A 15,711-nucleotide genomic window follows, 5' to 3' on the forward strand; every position below is an offset into this window, starting at 1 on the left:
ACACAGTACATCGTTGAAAATGAAAGTGAAATGAAGCCGTTACACTTCGTTCTTTATTCTACGGCTACACCGTGCTCCCGTCTCCGCTGCGCGTGACTACCGAGGCGCTCCCTGTTGGTGCTCGTTAGTGCCAGGATGCACTATTTCGCTTCGCCGCTCCGAGATGGCGGACGCCACATCCGCGACAGCCGTTGCCGGAAATAACTCGTGAAACCCGGCATACAACACTTCGCGTTTAAAAAAGTAGAATATCCGGGAATTAATACGGAGAGTACTATTATTAGGAGTACAGGAATAATGAGGAGTACCGAAGGCATGCGTGAATATCTTGGCAAATATCTACAAAGATTCACAGCTACATTCGTCCTCCACAAGAAAAGTGTTAAATTACCTGTCGAGAGAAAGGGCCCAGACAAGGAGACACAAGCTCTCCAATGCTATTTATTGCATGCTTAGAAGAACTCAAGCTCTTAGACTGGGAAGGCTTAGGATAGTGAGGATCAAAGGTTGAATATCTCAGCAATTTCGGTTTGCAGATGACATTGTCCTATTCAACAACAATGGAGACAAAACACAACAAATAATTTAGGACCTTAATTGAGAAATGTAAGACTGCTGGTAAGTTAATATGCATAAGATAAAACAAACGTTCCATAGCCTGCAAGGGAACAACCATTCAGGATCACTTGGCGCTCTAGAGTCTGTAAAGGAGTACGTTTATCTAGGTCCATTACTCACAGGGAACCTGATCATAAGAAAGAAATTTACAGAAGAAATAAAATTTGGTTGGAGCGCATACGGCCGGCATTGCCAATCCTGACTGGACCTTACCACTGCCGTTGAAAGAAAAGTGTACAATCATTCCATTCTACCAGTGCTAACATAAGGGGCAGAGAAACTGGAGGTTAACAAAGAAGCTCGAGAACCAGTTAAGGGCCACACAAAGAGCGATGGAACAAAAATGGTAGGCCTAACGTTAAGAGACAGGAAGAGAGCTGTTTGGAACGAGAGCGAACGGGGATAGCCGATTTTGGAATTGACATTAAGAGAAAAAATGCAACTGGGCTGGCCATAGATTACGTAGCATGGATAACCGGTGTACTATTAGAGTTACGAATGGATACCAAGAGAAGGGAGGCGCAGTCGAGGACGCCAGAAAAGTAGGTGGGGTGATGAAGTTAGCAAATCTGCAGGTGCAAGTTTGGAATCGCTAGACAGGGGTAATTCGAGATCGCAGGACCGACCTTCGTCCTGCAGCGGATCTAAATATAGGCTCTCATATATGATGACGATATAAAAAGGTATACTTTCCTTTTTCTCCGATAAGGTTGCCATTTGAAGGGTTACTTCTAATGGAAACAGCACGGCGAGAAATTGTAAATATTTGCAAGAATATTATCGACCATTCTGACACAACTAGCTGTCATTTGATCTTTTAACGTTTGCATATTTCAAAAAATAAAATAAGTCACATTCAAACCTTTATATTGTTTAAATACCTATGAACAATTAAAATGAAGTGAGAGTATGTTTAGCTGGCTGTGACTTTGTGAACTACGCCTTCATGCCCGTCTGCAAACCTTTCTGTTCCAGTGGATAAACCTGTGGCTGCAGCTGCAGTATGGGAAGAGAAACGTTTTGAACACCTCCTTCTTACAGCTGTTATCATGAACTCATTCTGTGCAAGTAAATCTCCAGCCCGCCTCCATACCTGGATATTGAAGAGGTAATTTTGCTTCTTTCAGATTAGGACCTCAAAAATCACACCAGTACTGGGAAAATTTCAATTCACCGACCTCTTGCGCTGATATGTTAGAAGGATGATTGTTCATAGGCAAATTTCATCATACTCTTACTTGTAAACTGTAGGTGCAAACTAGCATCTAATATCCAGCAACCGGATGATGGCCACATGCAGGTTGAAAAGCTAGATATTTTCGCGAAGCACTGAATCGCACATGCAGGCCGCTGGTAATTGGCTGTTTAAAATGCTCTGTTTGCTCTGTTTTCTCGCTGCTTGGTTTGGCCTTATGCGATGACAACAAGGGCTCATCGATGGCACGCCCTCTAGTACTGTCGTAAGATTTGTATCAAGGACTTCCAGAGATAACGTTTTATGAGCAGCCAAAAAAGAAACGTCTCAATAGTTCAATGTTTGGATTTGAAAAGAACACGCTTGTATACGTGAACGAACATTGGTGGGCTGAGAATAAAGTTTTGCTGGGTAAGGCCATGCAGGCAAAACGAGAGAAGAACTTGAAGTTTGCGTGGGTGGCCGATGGAAAGATATTAATGGACAAAAGTGAAAACTTTCGAGCGCCAGACGTATGACCCATCGAGGACCTTAATAAAATAAACTAAGGTGACAATGGCTGAAGTTAACAACTCTAACCTGAAAATCAATTTAATGCTTTTCCACTGCAACACCCGCAGTATAAAAAATCCTAGCATTCTTCTCTCGTATATTTCGCAGCATGATAAACATTATGACGTTATTGCAGCCACGGTGTGTTAGAAGTACAGGTGGAACGACGGAGAGCCGCCGCCTAAAGCCCCTATAATAAAAGTAGCGCCATTCTTAGATCTTGCCGCCACTGCGCTCACCCCCGGCGTTTCCTCCTCGCCGCCTCCTGTCGCCCAGTCTCCTCCGCTCCCCCATTGGCCAATCCATGTCACGTGGAAGCACGCGTTGCGCTTTTGTATATTTTTTTTCTTTCCAGCGCGCTCCGACTGCCATTCTCAGGCCTGTGCGACGAAAGTGCTGTACGCACAGACGGATCAAACGTGTTAGGGACAAGACATTCGTATGATGGCATGCTGCTGCGCCTTACACAACCCACAAGGCGAGGGCAAAACGCTTTTTTTTTTACCATCCGGCGTGCGCAAACGCTTGCGGCACACTTGATATTTGCGCCGTCTCGCATCGTCACGTTGCTGCTTCCAAAACGGCATTATTAAGACCAGTTACTGACTGACGAAGCAAAATCGCACCTCAAAAACTTCTCCGCAGGGCGCGATCGAAGTTTTCCTCGGATTTCCTCTGGTAGCGCGTTAGCTGTCATCGGCCACGGCAGGCCCGACGCAGGCGGCGCCACTGTCGATATCGCGCCTCGATCGCGCTGGTCGCGCCGAGCGCGATAGTAGAACGGAGGCGGAGGGAAGCGGATGGCGCTACTTTTTATATATAGGGGTTTCCCGCCGCCGTGCACTCGCTGCGTCGAACTTCGGTACCTCCGCTCCATCACGCCGCGAGATAGCAGGAGCGGTTGCGTGGCCGAAATCCGGGCGAGCCGGCCCCTATTGCGCATTTGTGGACGAGTGGTCACCGTCTAGTCGAAGCAGTTGTCGCCGCGTTGCGCCCTTGTTTTCATTCTTTCTGTGCGATGTCAAGCTGTGCTTTTCGTGTGAGCAAGCGGTCAAATGGCAAGAAGTGCTTTTTTTTGCCACGGTGAAAATCTGGCTACGAGACCTGCACTGAAAAAGTGTCAGTTTTTGCTGCACTCCGAGAAACGGACCGCCTGAAGATATGGCGCCATGCGATTCCGCGCAAGGACCACGTGCTGCAGTCGACTGACTACGTGGGCGAGACGCACTTGGAGCCGAGTAACGTGACGAAGACGTCGGATGCAGTATACAAAGTTTGACACGTTCTTGTGAGTGCACCGCGAAAGGCGGCTCTGGCAAAAGACGCCGTGCCGACGAAGTTTCTCGACGGCCCTGCTCATTTGACAATGACAGAAGTAAAGAAAGGCGCCTGCGGACCGTTCGCACCCTCCTTCCACCAAACGTAGCCGTGTCAGACTGGAAATTTTTCTCCCCGTGCGAGAGCTACGCTTGTAACAATGTGAATATTTTCGGTTTTACGTGCTAAAGTAGCGATATGTTATGAGGCATGCCGTAGGAGGGCTCTGGAAACTTCGCCAATCTGGTCTTCTTTAACGTGCACTGACATCGTACAGTACACGGGCCTCTAGAATTTCGCTTATATCGAATTGTCACCGCCGCGGCCGGGATCAAAATAGCGACCTTCGGTCAGAGGCCGAGCACCGTAGCCACTGTACCACCGCGGTGGACTGGCTACGCTCGTAAAACTCCCTACACATCCAAATGGACTATAGGTCCAGTTGGATCTATACGTCCATTTGGAAATGGTCTAAAATCAGAGACCATTTTAGACCATGTCCTCCTCAATTTTCCTATGACATAACAGCAGACGTTTTTTACGAGCCTGACACCGATCACATACCAACCTTTGAAACGGTTAGAACGGGTGCGTGTGGTAACCATACTGGCCACAGAACGTCTCACAAAAAAATTCACAGTTTCGCCCTAAGGGCGATGCAATGAATGCGATAGCAACACAGCAATGTCATACGAACTAAGAAGGTGAGCGGCTTTGGTAGCAATATGAATTGTAGTAAACATGAGCTGATTAAGTAAGGAGGTGTGCTGCGGCGTAAGTAGACCGACATGACGAGACACTCGATGACCACGAGCAGGCGCGTGTGAAACGGTGGTGTTGATGAGAAGCGCTTCCCGTGGGCAGCGCGTGCGAAGGGACACACCTGTAGCGCTGCACTGCCGACCCGGGCAGCATTGCATGTGTAGCGTGCGTTGGAAAATGTGGCCCCATTATTACTAACTGAATGAACAAGCGTGGTGTGAGCGCGCACAAACAAACATGAATAGATTACACTGAATGACTGCAGACAACGACTCTCAAAACGCTGGCAGCAAGCGCATATATACGCCGCAGCAGCGGGCGAAGGTACGTGCAGTCTATCGCTTCAACGGAAACTGAGCGGCGAATGCACGGCGCATAAAGGTCAGAGCCGTGTGGAGATAAGAGACGGTGCGGACGAGCGACGAGCGCGGTTGTTGGCAGTTAGAAGTGCGCCCCCCCCTCCCCTCCGCGCTCCCTTCGGCGCTGGCTTCCCGCTTCCTTGCTTGCGCGTGAGTGATTGAGTGCGTTCGCTCTCCGTGATAGCGCGCGTCCCCGCACGCTTCCGCTCGGGCATACTGCGCGCGGCGAAGACTTTATCTATAGATAACCTCACGGCGACGGCGACGGCAGAAATCTGGTAGAAGTGTCCATATAATTGCTATCGCAATAAAATTGATTATTCAAATGTTCGAAATTTTTAGCTTTCAAACAGTTCGCACGATGTTTACCACGACAGCGTAGACCAACAATTTACTAACTCAATTAATGTTATTACAGACTCCGTAATAAGCTCCAAAACTATCATGAACAGACGCACATATGAGATACCAATTCGTCCCTGGATGACTGAGAATGTATTAGATGCGTGTAAAGGAACGGACTATTTGTATCATAAATGAAAACGCCATAAGCATATTCACCATCTTCTAATTCAGAGAAAAAGTGCCCGTAATAAATCTGTAGCTGTGTCGCTAAAATGTAAAAAGAATACTACTACACCCTTATTGAAGAAGCTGCTGGTAACTCACCGAAAACATGATAAATAATGAACGATGCAACTGGACATACTCGTGCTAACAAAATTGTACCTGATAATGTTACTAAGAATACTGTCATGCACCTCAACATTTCATTTAGAAATGTCGGTTACTCTTTGGCTAAAGCGTTGCCTCCACCTAGCAAATATCGTACGAACCTACTTCTGTGACCAATAGTTTCGTTATAAATAATATAGAACTGTGTGAATTTCTGTCTATTGTGAGTAACCTTGTAATTACCAAAGCGCCTGGTCTGGACGAGATTCCAGCGCGCGTTGTAAAACAGAACATTGATTTATAGGAGATATATTACGCGATCTTTTCAATCACTCATTACGTACTGGAATATATCCATCGACATTTAAAATAGCCAAAGTTAATACCGTCTACTAAGAGGGGGACATGTCTGACCCCTCTTGCTACCGCCCGCTATTTGTTCTGAGTGTTTTTGACGATATTAAAAATATTTGCAAAACGCATGCATTCAATTTAGGACAAATATCACGTGTGATGTCGACATCAACATGGGTTCCGAACTATGCGTTCTACAAACACAGCAGTGCGAATACTGTCAGATTTCTTATCATCATCATCATCACTATATATTTATGGGAAGAATCACAGGGAGGAAGGCACCTCCCTGTGATCTCCAAAAAACCCTGTCTTGTGCAGAAGATTGTAACTTGCGCCTGCAAATTTTCTAACTTAATCACCCCACCTTGCTTTCTGCCAGCCTCGACTGCGCTTCCCTTCTCTTGGTAACTATTCTGTAACTCTAATGGTCCACCGGTTATCCATCGTACGCATTTCATGGCCTGCCCAGCTCCCTTTTTTTCCGCTAATGTCAACTAGAATATCCACTATTCCCGTTTGTTCTCCGATACACACCGGCCTCTTCGTGTCTCTTAACATTAGGCCTAACATTTTTCGTTCCATCGCTCTTTGTGCGGTCCTTATCTTGTTCTCGAGCCCCTTTGTTAACCTCCAAATTTCTGCCCCATATGTTAGCAATGGTAGAATGCAATGATTTTACACTTTTCTTTTCAATGACAGTGGTAAGCTCCCACTCAGGACTTGGCAATGCCTGCCGTATTCACACCAACTCAATTTTATTCTTCGGTAAATTTCTTTCTCATGATCAGGGTCCACCGTGAGTAATTGACCTAGATAAACTTACTCCTTTACCGACTCTAGAGTCCCACTGGCCATCCTGAATTCTTGTTTCCTTGCCAGGCGATTGAACATAATGTTTGTCTTCTGCATAATAATATTCAACCCCCCTCTTACACTTTCTCGGTTAAGGTCCTCAATCATTCGCTGTAATTCGTCTGCATTGTTGCTGAATAAGACATTGTCATCCGCAAACGGAAGGTTGCTGAGATATTCGCCGTCGATCCTCGCTCCTAAGCTTGAATACTTCTTCTAAACATGCAGTGAACAGCATTGGAGAGATTGTGTCTCCTTGCCTGACCCCTTTCTTGATAGCTAGCTTTCTACTTTTCTTGTGGATAATTAAGGTTGCTGTGCAATCCTTGTAGATATTTGCCCAGATATTCACGTATTCCTCCTGTACTCCTTGATCACGCAAATCCTCTATGATTGCTAGTATCTCTACTGAATCAAACGCTTTTTCATATTCTATGAAAGCCATATAGAGAGTTTCTCTGTTACCTATTTGATGACATGGATATGATTCATCATAGAATATCCCTTCCTGAAGCTATTTGATACCGTCGAAAACGAAATATTGGCAAATTACATAAGTATGGCTTCCGCAACCCTATATAATATATTTCTTTCAGAGTAACCTTAAAGGTCGTCAACAAATGGTAATTGTGAATAACATCAATTCTTCCCTTCAGTCCATACAAACAAGTGTGTCACGAGGTTCTGTATGAGGTCCGTTGCTTTACTTGCTATACATAAACGACTTACCACAAGTGCTAACGACCGCCGAAGTGCTCATGTATGCTGACGACATCACCAAAATTATTACCTTGATAAAATTTCAGATATAGAAGAAAAAAAAATGAATACTGAACTAGCCAAACTTACTGATAGGTTTGCTGCTAACAAGCTTACCCGTAATCTCAATCAAATTAAATATATGTTACGCCACTACCGAACTAAAACTACTCCACGTAATGATATGCTACTACGTATTATTAATTGTCCTCTCGATCGTGCTCACTCTTTCTCTTACCTTGGTGTCCTTCTAGATAACTGCTTAAATTGGCACCTTCAGCTAGAAGCAGTCTGCTCCAAACTATCATCAAGTGTTATGCTCTCGTGAAACCCCCTGAATATTTTGACGCTTCAAATCTACGAATGTTGTACTTTAATCTAGTGAACTTCTTGTACTGTGTACAATCCTGGCGTTTCCTACGTTGAACCTACGATGTTGAACCAGTACGACGGTTGCAAAAACGAGCAATACGGAGGGTAACTTTCTCGCGATGCAATGAACCAAGCAAACCCCTGTTTCCTATGCTAAAAATCCAGCCTTTTGGTTTCGTACGGGAATTAAGATTAGTGATATGTATTAACAATGTTATAAGATACAACAAGCCATTCCCTATTTTGTTACTCTGCACCCCACTACACCACACAAGGAACCAAAGTTTTGGTAACCTAAATATTCTGCCAATAAAAAATGTCTGTGGCAAAAGACTGCTTCAGTATGCCGGTGCGAAAGTCTGGAATGGTATTCCGCATTATATAACGAACTCGAACTCGCTGAGAGCAATGAAAAAGTATAATTTCGAAGTAATTCTAGCTGCTTCTTGAACCGATAGATATTTATGTTTTATTTTTGTGAAACCATGTACAACTATTGTTTATCAGGTTTTTGCTGTGTTTATTGCGATGTGGTGAAATTCTCCTGTTCTCACGTTCATCTCTCGGAGAGACAAATACTAATACCTATACCAATAAGCCTTTATTTCCAAATGTATGTACTATTATTACTGAGTTATTTTTGTGTTTGTTGAGAAGTTTAATAGACTCATACCCAATTGTATAACAGTTTCTAATATGTATATTTCTAAATGGGTCCCCTACTAGCCATTGGCTATGAGACCATACAGATTGTGCGTTTCTTGTACAATGAAATTGTGTGTATAATAAACAGCGAAAAGAAAACTGAGTATTATATGAAGACTAATAACTACGAAGCAAGTACACTCAATGATTTTCAATGCATGTGGTCGAATAAAACGTAAAACTGGACCACCTCCGCAACTGACACACTGACGTGCTAGAACACTCCAACAAGCTGTGGATGCCATATCTAGCCTGTACACATATGTTTGCGCCAGATTCGGGCACAAGGTTCTGTTGACACGGAATTATGGCACTATGATATGCGCCACCAGCTCGACTGATCACGTTCTGCACGTTCAGAATTATGCGCTGCTGTAGCGTCGACAGAGCGTCTGTGGGATAGAATCCTACGCAACAATTTTCCTGGAAGAATGATATTTTATTGTGATAGCAATTATATGGACACTTCAACCGGATTTCTGCAGTCGTCGTCGCCGTGAAGTTCCGTATAGATAAAAAACCCGCATTTCCCCGAAGGGGACTATGAGGAAGTGCGAAGCACGGGGTGATGCTATGAGGGGGCGCGCGCGACTAAACTGCAGAGCCGAGCGTAGGAGACGGCAGCGAGAGAGCACGACTGACGCGCCGGCGCCACACACACAACACGTGACGGCGGAGCGAAACACGCCAGGCGGTTGGAGAGGGGGTGAGCGGTGGGGAGAGTACGCACACGAGGGGCTGTTACCGGGCGAGGAGGGAGCTGTCAGTGCGAGGGGAGAGGCGGCGGCCGAGGGTGAGTGCAAACCTAACGGGGGGGAGAGGCACACCAGCTGCATGGCGCCGTGACGTCACGGCGCGGAGAGGGTGCGAGGAGCCGGCGCGGCGCGCGCAGCCACGGCGCGGAGGCGCCAGCTGCACAACGCGCCGTGACGTCACGGCGCGGAGAGCGGTGCGGAGCCGGCGCGGAGCGCGCGCAGTCACGTGGGGCGTGACGTCGCTGCGCCGTTGCTACAGACGCTCCTCTCCGCTCCTCGCGCCGTTGCTAGGGGAGAGGAGGAGCGCGGATGCCAGCGGAGTTTTCGGGGTCGCTTAAGATGTGAATTCGCACTTAAAATCTTCGCCGCGCGCCGTATGCCCCAGCGGAAGCGTGCGGGGACCCGCGCTATCACGAAGAGCGAACGCACTCAATCTCCCACGCGCAAGCAAGGAAGCGGAAAGCCAGCGCCGGAGGGAGCAGGGGGGGGGGGGGGGGCACTTCTCTGCCAACAACCGCGCTCGTCGCTCGTCCGCACAGTCTCTTATCTCTCCCACGCGCAAGCAAGGAAGCGGTAAGCCAACGCCGGAGGGAGCGGGGGGGGGGGGCACTTCTACGCTGTCAACAACCGCGCTCGTCGCTCGCTCGCACCGTCTCTTATCTCCACACGGCTCTCACCTTTATGCGCCGTGCATTCGCCGCTCAGTTTCCGTTGAAGCGATAGACCGCACGTACCTTCGCCGCTGCGGCGTATCCGCTTGATGCCATAGTTTTGACGGTCGTTGTCTGCAGTAATTCAGTGTGATCTATTCATGTTTGTTTGTGCGCGCTCACACCACGCTTGTTCATTCAGTTAGTAATAGTCGGGCCACATTTTCCAACGCACGCTACACATGCAATGCTGCCCGGATCGGCAGTGCAGCGCTACAGATGTGTCCCTTCGCACGCGCTGCCCACGGGAAGCGCTTCTCATCAACACCACCGTTTCACACGCGCCTGCTCGTGGTCATCGAGTGTCTCGTCATGTCGGTCTACTTACGCCGCAGCACACCTCCTTACTTAATCAGCTCATGTTTACTACAATTCATATTGCTACCAAAGCCGCTCACCTTACTTCGTATGACATTGCTGTGTTGCTTTCGCATTCATTGATTCGCCCTTAGGGCGAAACTGTGACATAATTTTTTCGCTTTATTTTTGTGCTTGTCTTAGTCCAGCGATGGACGGAGCCCGACACCGGCGGACAGCCAACCAACCAGAAAGTGATCCGAGAAGCAGCGCTCGCTGTAATACTGTAATCGACGTGACTCGGAGCCAGACAATCAGCAAATGATTCAAAAGCCTTTATTCAGTGGGCTATTATATACACACATAACCAGTGACGTAGTTGTCACGTAGCTTACGTGCAAAAGAAAGAAACAAAGAAAATGGGGTCCGAACATTCCTCCCCTTTAAGTTTAGTACAAGTCAATGGTTCTAAAGGATAGGGTGAGTAACGAATGACTGGTCGTCGGATACGGGTAGATCTTCTCAGCTATGTGTCCCCAGGCGTGTAGCGAGGACTCGGAATGGCGCGGCTCGACGTCTTCAGGTGCTCGCACTGGAGGAAGCCTGAAGTGGTAGTCGGGTAGAGGCTATGACGGCTCTGCTGTTAGCAGGCGCGCCTCAGTTGGTTTCGGTGCGTGTGGTGCACGTCGCCATTGGCCATCCTCACCAGGTAGGAGACCGGACCCTTGACTTTAATGACTTCCGCCAGCTTACACAGCCATCCTGCAACAAAACTTCGGGACAAAATCACCAACTCCAAATCCTTTCACTACAGAGCTGGGTGCACCCATCATGAACTCCGCAGTACTCTTTCCTGACACGGAATGCGGGGTGGTATGTTGTTTCAAGAAGAACCTAGATAGCTTGCACTGCGTGTCGTTTCCCGACTGTTTCTTCAATGCTTCTGTTACCATTCGCTCCCCCTTCCATTACTAGCTGGATGATAAGTCGCTGTGAACACCGCACGGATTCCGTTCAACTTAAGGAAAGTTTGCATCTGCTCGCTCGTAAAATCTGTTCTGTTATCGGAAACGATAACGTCCGGAACACCATGAGTCGCAAACAGCGCGCGTAGTGTTGCAATTACTGCCGATGTTTCCACAGACGGCATAATCTGCACTTCGGCCCAGTTGGAAAATGCGTCTACGACGACGAGAAAAACTTCGCCTTTCACTGGTCCTGCCAAATCAATATGCAACCGGCTACGAAGCTGATCTCGGCCGGTATTTTGTAGCAATGTCTTTCCGGTAATAATGCCTTTTCGCGCTTATCGCGCTTTGACAGTGGTCAGAGTGACGGTCCGCTCGCGTTATCAACGGGATCCGCCGGCCGTTAAGACTAGTGTAGAATAAGTCACAAGGAATCGCTGCAATACCGCGGCCCTGGCTTAAGCCAGAAGTGCACTGCTTCTGTTGGGTCGCTTTGGCGGTTTAATTGGCATCTGTCACAGTGACGCACAAAATCTTCAATTTCTTTGTCCATATTTGGCCACCACATAAGGCCCCTTGCCTGACTCTTCATGGCTGTCATGCCAGGGTGGTTTGCGTGCAGCAAACGAAGAACATTTTTTCTTGCCGCTAAAGGTATAACTACTCTGTTGCCCCAAAGGATACAATCACGGTGCAGCGACAACTTGGTTTACCTTACTTCTAAAGCCGTAAAATCCTTGTACACATGCGTGGGCAAACCAGAGAGAACGTATTCCTTCACCGTGGAAAAAATACGGTTCCTCTTTGTAAGTTCCGCGATGTCAGTCGCTTGCAACGATGAGCAATCCACTGCGTCCAACAGCAACACGTCACTTCATGGTTGCATCTCGTCATCGAGTCCGGGTGCTGGAAGACGGCTTAACGCGTCAGCGTTGCTGTTGCGAGGGTCTGGTCGATATTCCAAGATGTAGTCATATGCGGCCAAAAGCAGCATCCAACGCAACATTCTTGGGGAGACCACTTATGGTATACGTTTCTCTCTGTTAAACGAAGCAGAGGCAGGTGATCAGTTGTAATAATGAAATTACGCCTGGTCAAGTACTGGTGCAACTTTTTTACGACATACACGATGGTTAAGCCCTCTTTGTCAATCTGCGCATTCTTTTCGCTCGCTCACTCCAAGCGTTTTCGAAGCGTACGCTATCGGTCGTTCGGCACCGTGCGGTTCCCTGTGCGCCAGCGCGGCTATGATCCCAACTGGAGATGCATCGCATGACAGAACGATTGGTCGCTTCGGATCATACGAGATTAGAACTGTTGCTGACTCTAAAAATACGCTCTTGAATGCACTGAAGGCTCAGTCATGTTGGCTATTCTAAAACCAGCGTCTTTGTCCAACAAAAGGTGGAGCGGTTCCGCGACTTCTGCTTTTCCTTTTAGGAAACGGCTGTAAAAATTTAGGAGTCCGAGGAATGATTGTAGTTCCTTTTTTGATGACGGAATCGGTGCGTTCAGAATTTCTTCTACCTCGCTCGTGCTAGGATGAATTCCCGTGGCATCAATCACATGACCCAGAAACTCGATGCATGTCTTACGGAACTCTCACTTTTCTCTTTTAACCGTTCGCATGCGTTCTGTAGACGGATGAGCACTGCTTCTAGTCGTTCTTCGTGTTGTTCTAGCGTGTCTGCTGATATCAAGATATCATCGAGATAGCATTTCACGTCCGAGATATCTACCAGCAGTGTGTCAATGATGCGCTGAAAGAACCACGGCGCTATAGAAATGACAAATGGAAGTCCGCGCACTTCAAATAACCCCTTCATTGTGTTCACAGTAAGCACTGTAGCTGATTCATCGTCCAAAACAAGCTGTTTACTGGCCTGAGCCAAATCCAGCTTCATGAAAATTTTGCTTGGCCCTAGTGATGCAAGGACCTCCTTAGGTGTGGGCAGAGGATAGACGCCATTTTTAACTGCCTTGTTCGCCGTGCTGCGATAATCGCCGCACAAGCGTACGGAACCATTTCTCTTTCTCACTACTGCGATGGGGGTTGCCAAAGCACAGGACTGTGCTGGTTCCCACACTCCTTGTTTAACTAGCCTGTCTATTTCGGCTCCGACGTCGTCTCGAAGTGCGAATGGCACTGCTCTGCTCTTCAGAAACAGCGGTTGTGCTTCGTCTTCTAGATCTATGTGCACCGGATCCCCAGTGCAACCATCCAAACACCTATTGAAAGCGCTGAACCATTTCTGAATTCTCGGACACTTTTTTTATTCTTTGAATTTGAATTCCTAACGCCTTAAACCAACTTCCCAGCAGGCTGCGGACTTGTTTGCTCACTACTAGTAAAGACAATTTCGCAAACTTTTCTTTGAAGCCCACTTCTACAATGGCCTTTCCCAGCACCTGCAGTGGCTCTATCGTCCAAGTCACGAGCTGCGTGCCAGGACTATGACGTGGAATTTTGCCTGTTGTTGCTTGAAACGTTTCTTGACTGACCAGCGAGTGGACGCCCCTGAGTCTACTTCCATCTGCACTTCTTTTCCTTGAATACATACAGTGGTAATAACTTTTCAAGCTTGTGAACTTCGCAAACCAAGTAAAGTTCTTCTACTTCGTAAAGCGGTCTGCGTGTCTGACTTTGCTTTCGTTCCTGTTTCTTTTCTGGCTTCTATGCAGCAGTTTGCTTTTGACTTAGCTGTGATTATTTTCTGAAGCGACAGGCTCTCGCTATATGGCCTGTTCTCTTGCAGTAACGATATGCCGCATAACGAAACTTGCAAATTTCAGAACTGTGTTTATCGTTGCAGCGGTAGCAGGTGACTTCTCTGGACGAAACCGGTTACCTTGTGCGCGTTTCGTCGACAGCCGCGTAGCCTGTGCCGCTCGCGTCACTGTGGCTCTGTGTCATTTATCGTTGCTGTCGTTCAGTTGCTTCCGCTGTCACAGCCATGTCGTACGCCACAGCGAATGTCATGGTCCTTTCTGCCAGTAGGCGTTATTGCACCGCCTCGTTGCTGATGCCGAAGACGAAACAGTCTCGCATCATCTCGTCCAGTGGAAGCGTCTTGTCTCGATAACCGCAGTTTTCAGCTAGTTTTCTCAGCGCTGTCACGTAGTCTGCGACGCTTTCCCCTTGAGCTTGGTTACGCTTATAAAAAATGTTCCGTACAGTACCGATGACTAGGATGCATGTTTTCGCGGACAGCTTTCTTGATGCTATCGTAGGTTGCAGTCGTCGGCTATTCGGGTTTCACCAGCGTCACGGTGAGACTGTACAGCGGTGAGCACTGTTAGGGTGAACACGCGAGCGCGTGGCCGACGGCACTGTCAGCGCCCCGTTACGGTCATCACTGGAAACATTGCGCATGCGCATCACGCCTTCCGCGAAATAGTTGTTCCACCGCGCGCATGACGTCATGAATGCACTTGTTCGTCGTCTGCTAGCCGCATTTTTGTTTTCTAAGCCCATGCATCCTGCATTTTAAGATTTCTTTAAACATCTGTGCCTGAACAGAACAAGACAAAAAAACTTGTATATCTATGGGGGCGTGTCTATTCGTTCCCTTCAAAGTTGTTGTGCATGCAACGCCGTATATAAAACAACCAAACATCTTTCGCAGCCGTTCATTCTGTCGCCAGATCATATTATGGCTAGGGTTGCCGATGATGAACGGCGCTCAATTGTCGATCTTTCCCTGAAAGGTTATTCCCAGCGGTATATTGGCGCTTTAGTTAATAGGCCCCTGAAGACTGTGAACAGGATAATTCAAGCCTACAAGTATGAAGGTCGCATTCAGGATGCACCCCGCGCGCCCCGCCCTAAAGCTACCACAGACGATGAAGACGCCCTCATAGTTGCAGCTGCTGTTCGTAACCCTTTCTTGCCAGCCCCAGCAATACAAGAGGACTTGGATTTGGACGTTTCGGACACCACTGTTCGACGTCGCCTGCGTACTGCGGGCCTTCGCAGTCGCGTCGCAGCGCAGAAGCCACTACTAACGGCGGCAAACAAGGACGCACGACGGCAGTTCGCTGAGCTGCACGAAGCATGGACATCAGAAGAGTGGGGTCGCGTCATCTTTTCGGATGAGTCGACGTTTTCGACGCGACAAGACCAAAGATTGCGTGTTTGGAGACTACCAAGCACACGGTGAGGCAAACTTCCTGCTTTGAACAGCAATTGTTTTAGTTAACGTCACAATGCCACGCAGGAACGACCCGGACAACGTGCAAGGTGTTTCTGCCAGTGGGAGATCGAGTGTGAACGTGTGGGGTGCTGTTTCAAGATATGGTTTAGGGCCCCTGCAACGTATACGTGGACACTTATCGTCGGAACAATACTGCAACATTTTGAACAATGTGCTGTTGCCATATGCGAGCAGTTTATTCCCAGACGGTGATTACCTGTTCCAACAGGACCGGTCACCGATACACACGGCGCGGGCTGTCAAG

The sequence above is a fragment of the Dermacentor silvarum genome, chromosome 7 (assembly GCF_013339745.2).
Source record: "Dermacentor silvarum isolate Dsil-2018 chromosome 7, BIME_Dsil_1.4, whole genome shotgun sequence".
NCBI lineage: Eukaryota > Metazoa > Arthropoda > Arachnida > Ixodida > Ixodidae > Dermacentor > Dermacentor silvarum.